The 13,167-nt window shown below is 42.4% G+C and overlaps 1 pseudogene across 1 annotated transcript in view; it reads right to left on the bottom strand.

The window, feature by feature from the left end:
• Positions 1-10,486, bottom strand: part of LOC105537710 — a 13,176-nt pseudogene extending 2,690 nt beyond the window's left edge. The window contains exons 1-3 of the transcript XR_001005765.1: positions 10,342-10,486; positions 2,389-2,658; positions 1-168 (exon numbers count right to left, since the gene is read on the bottom strand). The exon at positions 1-168 is cut by the window's left edge and continues 9 nt beyond it. The product of XR_001005765.1 is annotated as an HLA class II histocompatibility antigen, DRB1-8 beta chain-like (transcript). The remainder of the gene's footprint in view (positions 169-2,388; positions 2,659-10,341) is intronic.
• Positions 10,487-13,167: the final 2,681 nt, after the last annotated feature.

Genomic DNA, 13,167 nt, shown 5'->3' with positions numbered 1-13,167 from the left:
CATTCTGGATCAGGCCTGTGGACACCACCCCAGCCTTCTCTTCCTGGCCGTTCCGGAACCACCTGACTTCAATGCTGCCTGGATAGAAACCATTCGCAGAGCAGACCAGGAGGGTGTGGTGCTGCAGGGGCTGGGTCTTTGCAGGATACACAGTCACCTTAGGTTGGACTAGGAGAAAAAAACATAGTGGGAATGAGTCAGGAAGACAGAGTGTCTCCTTGTTTGGCTATTTTAATACTTCTCTATAAACTCAGGCTCTGGCCTTGACCAGGCCTCCAGCACAGCTGGCCATGTGGCCTTACAGTGTCAGTCTGGAATTTAATCTTGATGGTGAGGATCCATTAGACTTGAGAGATGTTGTGAAAAATTGTGTTTGTTTCTTCATAGCTTGAAATTGGCATGCATTGTCAAACTGGTTACAAATCTTTGAAAGTAAAGAGTATAGTAATTAAAACTGATTTCTGAGCCAGGTTCCCTGGTCCAAATCCAAGGTCTGCCTTTTACTGGTTGATCCTGGAAGAGTTTTTCAATTCTTCTGTGTCACAACTTTGTCACGTACAAAGAAGGACAATTATACTAATTTACCACTTGGGGTTACATGAGGATTAATGCACGTAAAATGTATAAAACAATTACTGAAGGTAGCCTTCAATTTATGAGGTCAGAAGCTTCTCACTCCATTCCCCTGTGAGAGGACTCATCACACTTGGGTGCTCCACTTGGCACCTATTTATCATCCTTGTACACCGTGACAGAACAATATGATTTAAAGCAATGTGGATAGATAAAGGGACAGCGTTGGGTACACGAGGAAACCGAATATGAATTTTTAGGAATACTACCACCATGCACTCACACCTTAGAACACCACAGAAATGGTTCTGCCTCTGGGAAGGTGGGACAGACAGAAATGATTCTCCAAATGTTTACGTTCCTAGAAAAGCATGAGTCCTGAAGCAGAGAGAAGGATTAAGGAATGTCATTTTAGTTTTGAAAGTTCTTATATTTACATTTAGCTGATCAATGCATCTCCCGTGCAACACAAGCATAATTATTATTAGGCCTATCATTGTGAAATGATTTTTCTTTCCAGAATGACATTTGGATTAAGGCAGTGACTGGGACTTGTTACTTGGGGTGCTTATGCCCAGGAAAATCCCTGACACTAGCAGACTCTCAATAAATACAATAATTTTTTTTTAGTAAGGAGAAACCTAGAGACAATAGTACCACAAAATGGTAGATGTAAGATAGATTGTAAATCATTAATAAAAATTTTGCAATATATTTTATTAAATAAAAACGTTCAAATTCTTAACATGGAAAAGAATTTTCAAAATCAATATACCACAAACTGGAGCAAATGCTGAATCAAATATCAATAAAGTGTTAATAATTTTACAGTACAAGAACCCACAAAGTCACTGAGAAAAATAGTAAGCCCTCGAGATATTAGACAGTAGATCATTGTCCATTACCTGCCTAATACGATGGGGAATTCTTAGACCAGTAATTATAACTGGCAAATAAACAGGTCAAAAAAATTCAAAGAAATTACAAATAAAAAATATAAATTAAAAATTAACCAGAAGCATACATTTTCAGCTTTTGGTGAATGTCGTAATAAAGGTCAACAAAGGGGAAAGTGAGGTGAGTTGTGTCACAACTATTACATATGAAAGAATAATATGTAACTACTAGAAAACTATTAGCATTATAACAAAAAAGTAACTGTGTTAAAACTTTAATTCAAGAAGTTACTTTCACAGTCATTTCTACTATGAAAACATATACACACTAAAAAAAAAAAAAAAAAGAAAGAAAAACTAGCAAGAAATTTAGACCCAAAGAAGCTTCAAGGTGCCTCAGAGATCTCCTCAATTCCCCTAGAAATTAATCTAATGCTTTTGCAAACGAACAGCACACACTTTTATTTCAGAGATTACATGAAGGGTGTGTGCCAGGGACAGTCTGGAACTGGCCTCCTCACATTATCCCAAACCTTCCAGACCCCTCAACTCTCCTCCCCTAAACCTTCACCCCAACCACATACACCTCACGCTTCCCTTCCCCCCATCTCCAAGGACCCAGGACAATCAAGGTCTCCTCTCTCTCCAGTCCCCTGCACCCACCTCCCTTGTCACCTCCCCACAGAGGCCTCCAAGGATAAGAAGAACCCCCTCCTGCTTCGCCTCCCACAACAGCCACACAGACAAATCCACACTCTACACACACACCTGTGCCCTCAGAACTCCTTGGTCAGGATAGAAAGGATTCTAAATGCTCACGGATGGCGCTCTCTCTCTCTCTCTCTCTCACACACACACACACACACACACTCAGATTCCCAGCTCACAGGGACCCAGGCCCCGCCCCCGCCGCGCTCACCTCGCCGCTGCACTGTGAAGCTCTCCACAACCCCGTAGTTGTGTCTGCAGTAGGTGTCCACCGAGGCCCGCTCGTCTTCCAGGTAGTCCTTCCGGCTGTTCCCGTACTCCGCGCTAAGCCGCCCCAGCTCCGACACCGCCCGGTACTCCCCCACGTCGCTGTCGAAGCGCACGTACTCCTCCTGGTTATAGAAGTATCTGTCCAGGAACCGCACCCGCTCCGTCCCGTTGAAGAAGTGACACTCAGATGTAGAGTACTCCAAGAAACGTGCTGTGGGGACACGAAGGATCCGGTCACACGGGCGGCCTCCCGAGAAGACACTGACAGCGACGCCGCCATCCGGGGCTCCTGGGCGGGCGCGGGCACTGGGAACCTTAACCCGCCCCACCCGCACCGCCCACCAGCAGCCCAGGGGCTCATCCTCCGTCTTCCTGAGGCAAACGGGGGCCTGGGGCACCATGCGGGAAAACCCCTTTTGATCCCCAGGCTTTGGGGACCCCCTCCCTGCCTCCAGCCTGCTCTGGAGAACTCAATGCAGGAGCTGGAGGAGGATCCGCCCAGCATCGCAGCCCGCACAGCCTCTTTCTGGGAGCCTCCACCCCACAGACACTCTCTGCTCCTTGTATCCCACATCTTTACCGGTTCCTTCAACAGCACCCACCGCGTTCACCCTGTGAACACTTCTTAGTGATGACCTTGTGCCTGGCCTGCGCTGCCTCTAGGAATCCAAACAAGGGAAAACAGACCTCTCCACTCTGCTGGGGGAGATTAAAGAGCAGTGAAAGCGATCGACAAAAACCAAACACACAAGAGCTTAGACAGGAATGAGAAATATCAGAAGTGAGGAGTTCTAGAGCAGAGAATAATAGGATGATCTCAATTACATTAGGGTGCCAGAGAAGGACCCTCCAAAGAGTGACAGTTCAGATGGGACTTGACAGGTTAATCAGGTGTGAGCCAGGGGGCGGAGTGGAGCCTGTGTCTGTTTAGACAAAAAGGGAGGCACACTTTCAGGTTTAGGAAATCCCATGTACAAAAGCTTTAATTGATGAACTTCTTCAAGAAACTAGAAGAAAGTTCACTAAAGCAGAGACGCTGAGGGGAAGCAGGGTAAAAGATTAGCCTGGAGAAATCACAAGAAGCCAGGTATTGAAAAGCCTCGGGGGTGGTGGTAGGATTTTGGATTTATACTAAAGACAATAGGAAAGTAACAAAGAGTTTTGAGGACAATAAAACCATGATCCCTGTAAATGTCCACAGACCTTCCTTTGCATTTCTAAATTCACAAAGCTCAGAAATTCAGTTAAAAAAAACTTGTTTCCACAACTCATTTGGCAAATCTCATCTGATGAGGGTAAGTGGTCAAAGGTGTCTCAGAGCTCTTGTTGGTGACATGTGCTTCTGTAGTTTCAATACATGTAAACATACATACATATATGTGTGGAAATATACACAGATGTAAACCACTGTATACATTTTTGATGTTTTTGTCTTTATGTCTGAAGTGTGAAAATGACAAAAATCACTTAAAAATAATCCTGTGGGTAAAAGTGAAATGAATAAATAGAAGCATTTTACATTGTGAATAGCATCAAATGTAGAATCACTACAGAAATCTGAGGCATGTTAGTGAGAAATAATTGCAGCAGCATCACTATTTGTGACTTACCAGGGCAAACTGTTGAAAGTTAATAGAGATAATGATGACCGACAATATTGAAAAATTTGCACAAGGCAAAAAATAAATATGAAAATATTGAGCTTGCATTGAGTAAATGGATTCAACAAGAATATGGTTGCATTTATGCAACTAATTTTTTATAATGAAACAAGCAAAAATAAGGCATAAAAAAACTGAACTGTGTGGTGAGTGTATAACAGATGTGAGTTTAGAATTTTCAGAAAGAGCACAGTGTGAACCAGTGCGCTTAGCCTCAGCACTACTGACATTTTGGACCAGATAATTCTTTGTTGATGGCAGAGGCTGTTCTGAACATCGTACGTTCTCTAGCAGTGTCCCTGGCTTCTACTCATTAAATATCAGAAGAAACCCCTGTTGTGACAACCAAAAATTGTTCCAAACATTGCCACACGTTCCCCAAGGAAGATGGGAGGGAAGGGAGGGGTGGAGAATTGTCCCTAGGTAAGAACCACAGGTGTGAACCATCTGAAAAAATCTGTGTCAACAAGTTACTATTAGTTATGGAGCAGCAGAGAATTGCATTGAAAAAATATTTGTTGGAAATCTTGGTCCTATGTAAAAAGAATGTTTTGTAGAATTCTGGTCCCAATACAATGCTATCTTTCCAGAAAATGAACTTGATGAGAACCAAGATTTACTGATTTCCTTGCCTTACCACATCAGTCACTAATCATATCATTTATCGTTCACATCATCTTCCTTCTTAATTTCTCTGCCACTTGTCCACTCTCTGTAGTAATGAATCACAACCACGGCTATTTTATTCCAGTTAAATGCCCCAACTAACTCATTTCTCTCAACTTCCCACTCCCAACAATACTAGCAGGCATCAAATGGCCAGCCTTGACCAGAGGCAGAACTCTTGGTTTTGTAGTCAAGTCCCTTCAGAAAGGGAGAAACCAAGAAAATGACATTCTCATACAGACTGTTTCAAAAATGAGCAGGTCCCCAGACTGTGAGCAAGACCTGCAGAAATCTCCCTTTGCCCTTTAGAAACGATGGCAGAGAGGTGTGCAGCCTGGATCAAACAATGCCTATCTTTTCACCCCTGAATTGTTTAAGCACTTTCATTACAGAGAAAAAGTTTAAAAATAAACAAGTGTGAAGTTGCTGTCCCTGTGGCTTGCATGGTTAGCACCATAAGCCATGTCCATGTGTCCCAGCTAGGGTTGACAGATTTGGCAAATAAAATCAGAGGATGCCCAGGTAAATTTGGATTTCCAATAAATTGTGGTTGTGCACCTGAAATTCATATTTAACTAGAAACCTGTATTTTATTTGGTAACTCTAGCCCAACTTGCTAGTCAAACCTCAGAAGAAGGAGTGATTTAATTCTTCCTTGTGTTCTTCAACACATGACCATTATAGACATACAGAACTTTTAAAATGATAAATGTAAAATGAAAGAAAGTTTCTCCTATACATTGGAACTAGCAGCCCTTGCATCTCTGTCCCCACTCTAAGAAACAACCTGGTACATATGAATGTCAGAAATTCTGTCAATAATTCAGACACAATATAGTCACTACTCACTAATGATGGACAAACTCTCAAACTCTAGAATCAGAAAACCTGAATAAAAGCATGATCTCTTCTACTTGGGTCAATTTTTACCAATCATAAGCCTTTTTGCAATCTATCAAATGCATTTAATAATAGTGTAATCCTCACAGGATTACTGTTAAGAGTAAAATTAAATGATGACTCCTCTTAGCACTGATCACATAACAAACACTCAAATACATTCCCATTTTAACTTTTATGATCCCTATAACTGCAGCTCACATTATTTTTTGTATTCCTTAACTCTAAGGCAATTAGTAACTTCATCATAATTTTGCAATTGTCTTCTGTTCTTCCATTAGTTTCATAAAGAATTGTCATTCTGAAAATGTAGGGCAGAAACACTGGTTTATGTCTAATAATGCACTATACCTGAACCTCACACAAAAGGCATCTGCTGACATAGGAGAAAGGGACTTTCTACATGCTCAGATTTAAACTGCAATCTGATTTCCAGCACTACATTTGTAATACTGGGTTTTACTTATAACCTCTCAATTTTAGATTCCAGAGATGTATATGTTTTTAAATACCACAGATACAACAGGATCGTTACTGAAATTGAATACTGAATTTCATAGGCCTGGTACACAGTCACTGCAAAATGTTACATGGCATATACTGATGGTGACCAGATTCATTTTATTTATCACTCCATTCTCACTACCTAGAGTAATAACTGGTATATGCTATGTCAGTAATAAATATTGGCTGTGTGAAATACTGGCTGTGTGACCCTTTGCATGAGTAGTCATCACTGCACCCAGGGGCTCTCTGGTATTTCCTTGCTAATAATGACTGAGCATCTTTGGTTCACAGGTCATCCTCCTTCTCTTCAGCTTTTTTAGCCTTTTCCTTTAGATTCAGCAGGTTCCCTGAACCCAGAGAACAGTCCTTCCCTGAAGCTCTCTAATCAAAAAAGTCAACCTTAACCTCGTCCTCACTTCTACTAGCTCTTCAAAAGTCCAATCCAGTTTCCTACCTGGATACTCCATTGACTGCAAATATCAACTCCACCAAACCCAGCACTTGCTTCTCTGTTACATTCTCACTTCTTCCCACGTTCTCACTTCTTCCTCCTCTTAGCAGTACTCACCACAATTGGCCTCTCCCTTCTCCTTGAAAAAAATGTTTTCCTTGACTTAAACTCATTATGTTCTCTTGGTTTTTCTCCAACATCCCTGGGCTCTTTCTCAGCCCCCTTTGCTGGGCTGTGCCCTCGTCTTTTTTCCGCACACAATCCATCTCCCTATATATCCTCTTCCACTCCCTGAAACTTAACGGACTACACGTATTGATGCCACCAACATAAATACCTGAAGCCCTGGCCTCACCATGAGTCTCTTAAATGCCATTGACCTTCTGATTACTCCATATAAATGTCAATCAATCATCTCAAATTTAAAGGAAAATTTTATTTCCAACCACCCACTTCAAGTCATTTCCTCCCATAATTGTTCCTATCTCAATAAACACCACCACCACCCACTTATTATTCCAAAACAAAATCCTTAGGAATAAATTTGATTGTTCCACCCCCTTTACAGTAATTCATTAACAAGCTAAGCAAAAATACATGCCGAGTCTGTCCACTTTATCTTTTTCACCGTCTTTATCACTAATGCACTCCATGAAGCCACCAGCCTGTTTTCCCTGGAGAATTCCCTGCTGTGCTCCTAAATAGTCTTCCTCTTGGGAACCCCACAAATCCAATTCCCACAGAGTAGCTAGAATTAATTTTAATAATTGAATATAGGCAGGGCACAGTGGCTCACACCTGTAATCCCAGCATTTTGGGAGGTCAAGGTGGGCGGATCATGAGATCAGGAGATCGAGACCAACCTGGCTAACACAGTGAAATTCCATCTCTACTAAAAACACAAAAAATTAGCCAGGTGTAGTGGCATGCGCCTATGGTCCCAGCTACTCAGGAGGCTGGGGCAGGAGAATCACTTGAACCTGGGAGGTGGAGGTTGCAGTGAGCTGAGATTGTGTCACTGCAATCTAGCCTGGGCAACAGAGTGAGATTCCATCAAAAAAAAAAAAAAAAAAAAATCGAATGTAAATTGACTCTCCTTGTAACCATGCAATATCTTCTCATATCTATTTAAATAAAATTTAGTCTGGGCGCAGTGGTTCACGCCTGTAATCTCAGCACTTTGGGAGGCCAAGGCAGACAGATTATCTGAGGTCACAATTTTGAGACCAGCCTGGTCAACATGGTGATACCCCATCTCTACTAAAAGTACAAAAAAATTAGCCAGATATGGTGGTGGGTGCCTGTAATCCCAGCTACTTGGGAAGCTGAGGCAGGAGAATCACTTGAACCCGGGAGGTGGAGGTTGCAGTGAACTGAGATTGTGCCATTGCACTCCAGCCTGGGCAACAAGAATGAAACCCTGTCTCAGAAAAATATATAAATAAATAAAATAAATAAAAAATAAATACATAAATAAATAAAATAAAATAAAATTTAAATTTTTTACTGTGGACATCAGAGCCTAATATGATAAGGCTGCTGACTTCCTCTCTGTGTCCTACCTCACCTTCTGCCTCTCCATTTCCTTACTTTCTCTACGTCAGCCCCTGTAGCCTTTCTCTCCCTCCACACAATTTCCCATACCAGGGCTTTCCCCCAGTTCGGTCTCCCTGGAACTTTGGTCGCTTAGATCTTCACCACTGTCTACTTATTTTGTTGTCTCAGTTGAATGTCACTTTCTCATGTAGAGCTCCCTAAACATTCGGACTAAAGTAGGTGAATCCATTTCTCCCTTTCCACAAACCTGATGTCTTTTCTTTAGTGCACTATCACTCTCTAACATTTCTTCTTTGTTAAATGCTTATTGGGTTAGTGTCTGTCTCCTCTACGCTTGTGTAACTTCCATGAGAGTAGGGACCCTCTCTATCTTAACCAAATAGAATGATTTGAACCTAGAATGGAGCCCAGTACACAGTAGCTGCTGAGAAAAAGAAGCGTGGTTTACATGAATAAACCAGGGTATGGGAACTGATCACCGTGGGCATCCTGGAAAGCAAGAAGGGGCTCAAGCTCCAGCACTCTTTCATTTTGATGTCACACTAGACCACTTCTCCTCCCGGTGAGAAATACAGGCAAACTTCTTCTTTCTCCTTCTTCTAGTTGGAAGAAGAATTCAAGATAAAGAAACAGTGATTTAAGAAAAAGGAAATCTTTTTATTAAGAGTCATCTCTTTTGGCCTGGACACAGTGGCTCACATCTATAATCCTAGAACTTTGGGAGGCCAAGGCAGGAGGATTGCTTGAGTCCAGCAGTTTAAGACCAACCTGGGCAACATGGCAAAACCTCATCTCTACCAAAATTACAAAAATTAGCTGGGCGTGGTTGCCTGCCTGTATTCCCAGCTACTCTGGAGCCTGAGGAGGGAGGATTGCTTGAGTGTGGGAGGCAGAGGTTGCAGTGAGCCTCAATCGCACCACTGAGCTTCAGCCTGGGTGACAGAACCAGGCCCTATTTCAAAAAGAAAAAAATTATCTCTTTCAATGGATCTCATAGTGCTACAGATCTGTGCAAGCTTTAGAGATTTCTGGAAATGATGACAACATAGCTGGGGAAAAATAGAGAGAAACTGGAGGAAGAGGTAAGCAGACATGGCTAATTAAGGAAAGCTGAGGGCATCATGAGTGAACCTATGAAATTTAGGACAAGCCACCAGTAAGACAATGAGTTCCCAGGACTTGCTCATTGACTTTCAGCCCTATGAGATGTGAACAATTTCCACATTGTCTTGGTAACCTCACATAGAGTATATAGTTTGAACATTATTAAATTTCTGATATTTGATTATTTTTTACTTACAAAAACAGAATTTCATATAATTTATGCTATGTTAGTTAAATCTCTTCTGTCATGTCTAATTAGAGCATGTAGGAGATGTAGGAGAAACAAGTATGGAAAGGTTAAAAATATTCATAATAAACACTAACCTGGGCCAGTTTTCAGAGATGCCTTAAGTTCCTTAGGCACCAAAGAATACCTCATAAATGCTCTGTATCCGTAAGGTGACTCCAGGTACTAAAGACCTCAGCTTCAGTACCAGGGATTTTTCCCCATCAGAAAGAAAGAGCACTAAGTATAACTTCTGTCAGAGAACCTACATACGCTACAGGCATACAGGCTTTATAAACATTGGAGTTCAGAAAGAAAAGAAAGGAGATAATGGGGAGGCCACTGGGTCCATCCTCACATATGAGGAAGAGGGGCCAACATCAAAGTTCCTGTGGAGGACATAACCCAGGATCGTCTAGAAGAGACCCTTTGAATTCCCTTGACTCCCACAAAATTTTCAGTAAAAGCCTCCTTTTGTCTGACATAAGTCAACATAATAAAGGGAAGTGCTGTATGGGGAATTTATTTTAGCATCCTTATTTCTAAATCCTCTAAAGACCCTGAGGACATGTGTTGCAAAGGTTTTACTGGTGTAGATTTGAAAAAGAAATGGTCTGTATGGAGGCCCCTTACACAGTCTCATGGAGACGGCAAGTAGCCAAGCTCCTTTTGTGGTGGAAATAATTGGGAATCCAATGATAAAGATGGACAATCTCTGAAAAAAGTCACAATTTCGTAACAGACATGGTCTGGGCACAATGTTAACAAAACTCCCTATTTTCCCCACCCCATAGTAGCTCAGCACCCGCAATGTGCACTTACGTCGGGTGTCCACAGCCAAAGCCAGTGGGGGGCTCAACACCATCAGTGTCACTGTCAGAGCTGCCATGCAGGAGCCTCCAGGGAGCCTCAGACACACCATGCTGGAAACGAGGACAGGACCAGGGTCCAGAGGAGCAGACAAGTCTCACTCAGGGAGAACTATGACCCCCACTCCACCCACATTCCAAATTATAGGGAGGAAGTTACTGATTTCCTTGCTCCTGGATTGGGTAATCTCGTGTTGGAGAACCAATCAGCATCTTAGTTCATAGCATCATCAGTCGCTGGTCAGAGATTCAGTATGAAGGTCCTCTTCTGAAACAATTTCCTTCTTTAAAGGATTGTTTTAATTTAGTACTTGAAAGGTTTGATCTGGTTGCGTGTAAAACACTAATTGGGTCCCTATTGTGAGCCAGCTCTGTGCTGGTGAGTGAGGTGTTCACTAGTTTGAGCCTTGTACGAGCATTCATTTCCCACTTGACAAGACAACTATTTGCAAAAGTGAGTGTGTGAGTCTGTTTCGGAGTAAAGGAGATGGAGGGAATGTGGTTGCCAACGTGCAGACCTTTAATCTGGTCCTTATTGCACCATATCTTAATGTTGTAGATTTGGGAAAATTACTTCATGTCTCACAGTTGACATGAGGATACTGTGATCTTTCAGATCTTTCAATACTGGAAAATGCTGTGATTCTCTGGACACCTCAAGGAGCAACAGCCCCGGGTATCTGATGATATGACAGAATGACAGCTGTTGACTAGAGAGTGCAATCTGCACCTCTTTGCAGGTAGAGATGTCTCTAATAAGTTAAAGGACAATGAAAGTTTTTAATAATTTAATCTGAGTAAAAGGTTTTTTTCATGTGTGTCTCCTGATGCTGCCCTCAAGTTTAGTGGCACCTCCAGAACACACACAGGCAAGGGGTTTGCAGGGTCACCTATGTGCAATGGAGGGTCTGAAGGTGCCTTTGTATAGCACTTACCCTAACAATGTGATAAGGTCAACTGTGCAATCCAAGTATTCAGGGGGCTGAGAGATCGATCAAGGACTCAACATCAGCTGTTGACAGAACAACTCTGTTTTAAAAAAATTAATATTTTATGTGAAGAGTGTTCAGTCCCTCATTCCTGGTTCCCATTAGGATTTCCTCATTTGCCTGAGGCTATGGCCCTTTACTATTATGCTTCTCTTGTTTCATCGTAAGAGAAGATACAAGAAGACTGTGCTAACTAATACGTTACAGAATGTTCAGGAAGGAGAACCCTAGGGAAAAACTACAAATTACATCAGCTGATGTAATCATATAATTTTAAACATATAATTCTACATTTAGATAATTATGCCTTATATATTTTTTTTTATTTTTATTTTTTTTTTGAGACGTTGTCTCCCTCTGTCGCCCAGGCTGGAGTGCAGTGGCGCAATCTCAGCTCACTGCAAGCTCCGCCTCCCGGGTTTACGCCATTCTCCTGTCTCAGTCTCCCGAGTAGCTGGGACTACAGGCATCCACCACCACGCCCGGCTAATTTTTTTTTTTGTATTTTTAGTAGAGATAGGGTTTCGCCGTGTTAGCCCGGATGGTCTCAATCTCCTGGCCTCGTGATCCGCCTGCCCCGGCCTCCCAAAGTGCTGGGATTACAGGCGTGAGCCACTGCGCCCGGCCTATGCTTTATATTATTATAAATATAACATCTAAGATTCAAAATGGACTTCAAAGTACAACTATACATATAAAATTCGGCATTAATTCACACCCTACCACAGTTCTGATAGGCACTCATTGGTTATGTGCCTTAGTGTTTCCAGGGACAGGATTCTCATCATGCTGCAGTAGAAATGAACATTTTACTTTGTACTCAGAATTGTACTAGGGCTTTCTAGGCTTCATACTTTTGTTTAATTCTCACATCAGCTCAGTAAAATAAACCCTTTTCATGCTTACAGGTGGGGAGAATAAAAAGATGGAGATAAAACAACTTTTGCAAAGATACAAACCTAGTAAAAGGTACACCACAGAGTGAACCAAATTTATATGCCCCTCAGACTCAGACACTATATCACACTCCTTCACATACCATTTCTGAGAATAATGTTCCTCGTATTAAAATTATTTATATCCCTATAATTTATAGGTGTGCATAGCAATAAGACTACTTCTTTTAATGAATGGTAATATTACATAATTTAAGAAAGATACTGTGTAGCAGTTCTAGTTCCTTCAAAAGATTCCCCTCATCATCAATGACAAGAGGAAGATCCTGTCAAAAACAAAAACAAACGAACAAAAAACACAAAGAAAGAAAAAAGAAAAGAAGAAAGAAATCGTGAAAAAAGAAGCTAATGGTGATGACGGTAATCTAGGAAAGCCATTTAAGGTTCACCTGAGCATTTTAGGATAAAAAGGTGGTGATGATGCAGTGGCGAGCAGTCCAGAGTGGCTGGTTGCAGCGGGAAGTTGCAAGCGGTGGTGGCAGGAGTGACTGTGGGAGCAGTGGCCATGGTGCCCCATGTCCCCTGTGCCTTGCGTCCCTGACTGCTCTGCCCTAACCCCTGAGCAGCTGGCAGGACCCGCCCCCAAGCCCGGAGCCTCCACCAGTCCTGCATTGCTGCTCTCACCTTGCAGCTGTGGGGAGGGCATGGAGTTGGGACCATGCCTTAGGGGCCTGGGGTGAGAAGTGGGAGTTGCCCCACTTTGGGGACCTATCCAGCCACAAGGCCACTGTCCCACCCTGCTGAGGGAGCACTGTTCCTGGGTCTCAAGAGAAGGCTCTGCCTGAGGCCCCCAGGGTTGTGCCCTCGGGGGTGGCCACTGAGCCTGATGCTCCC

This window comes from Mandrillus leucophaeus, unplaced genomic scaffold, assembly GCF_000951045.1.
Source record: "Mandrillus leucophaeus isolate KB7577 unplaced genomic scaffold, Mleu.le_1.0 Scaffold1793, whole genome shotgun sequence".
Classification (NCBI taxonomy): domain Eukaryota; kingdom Metazoa; phylum Chordata; class Mammalia; order Primates; family Cercopithecidae; genus Mandrillus; species Mandrillus leucophaeus.
This window is presented reverse-complemented; position numbering and strand designations above follow the sequence as displayed.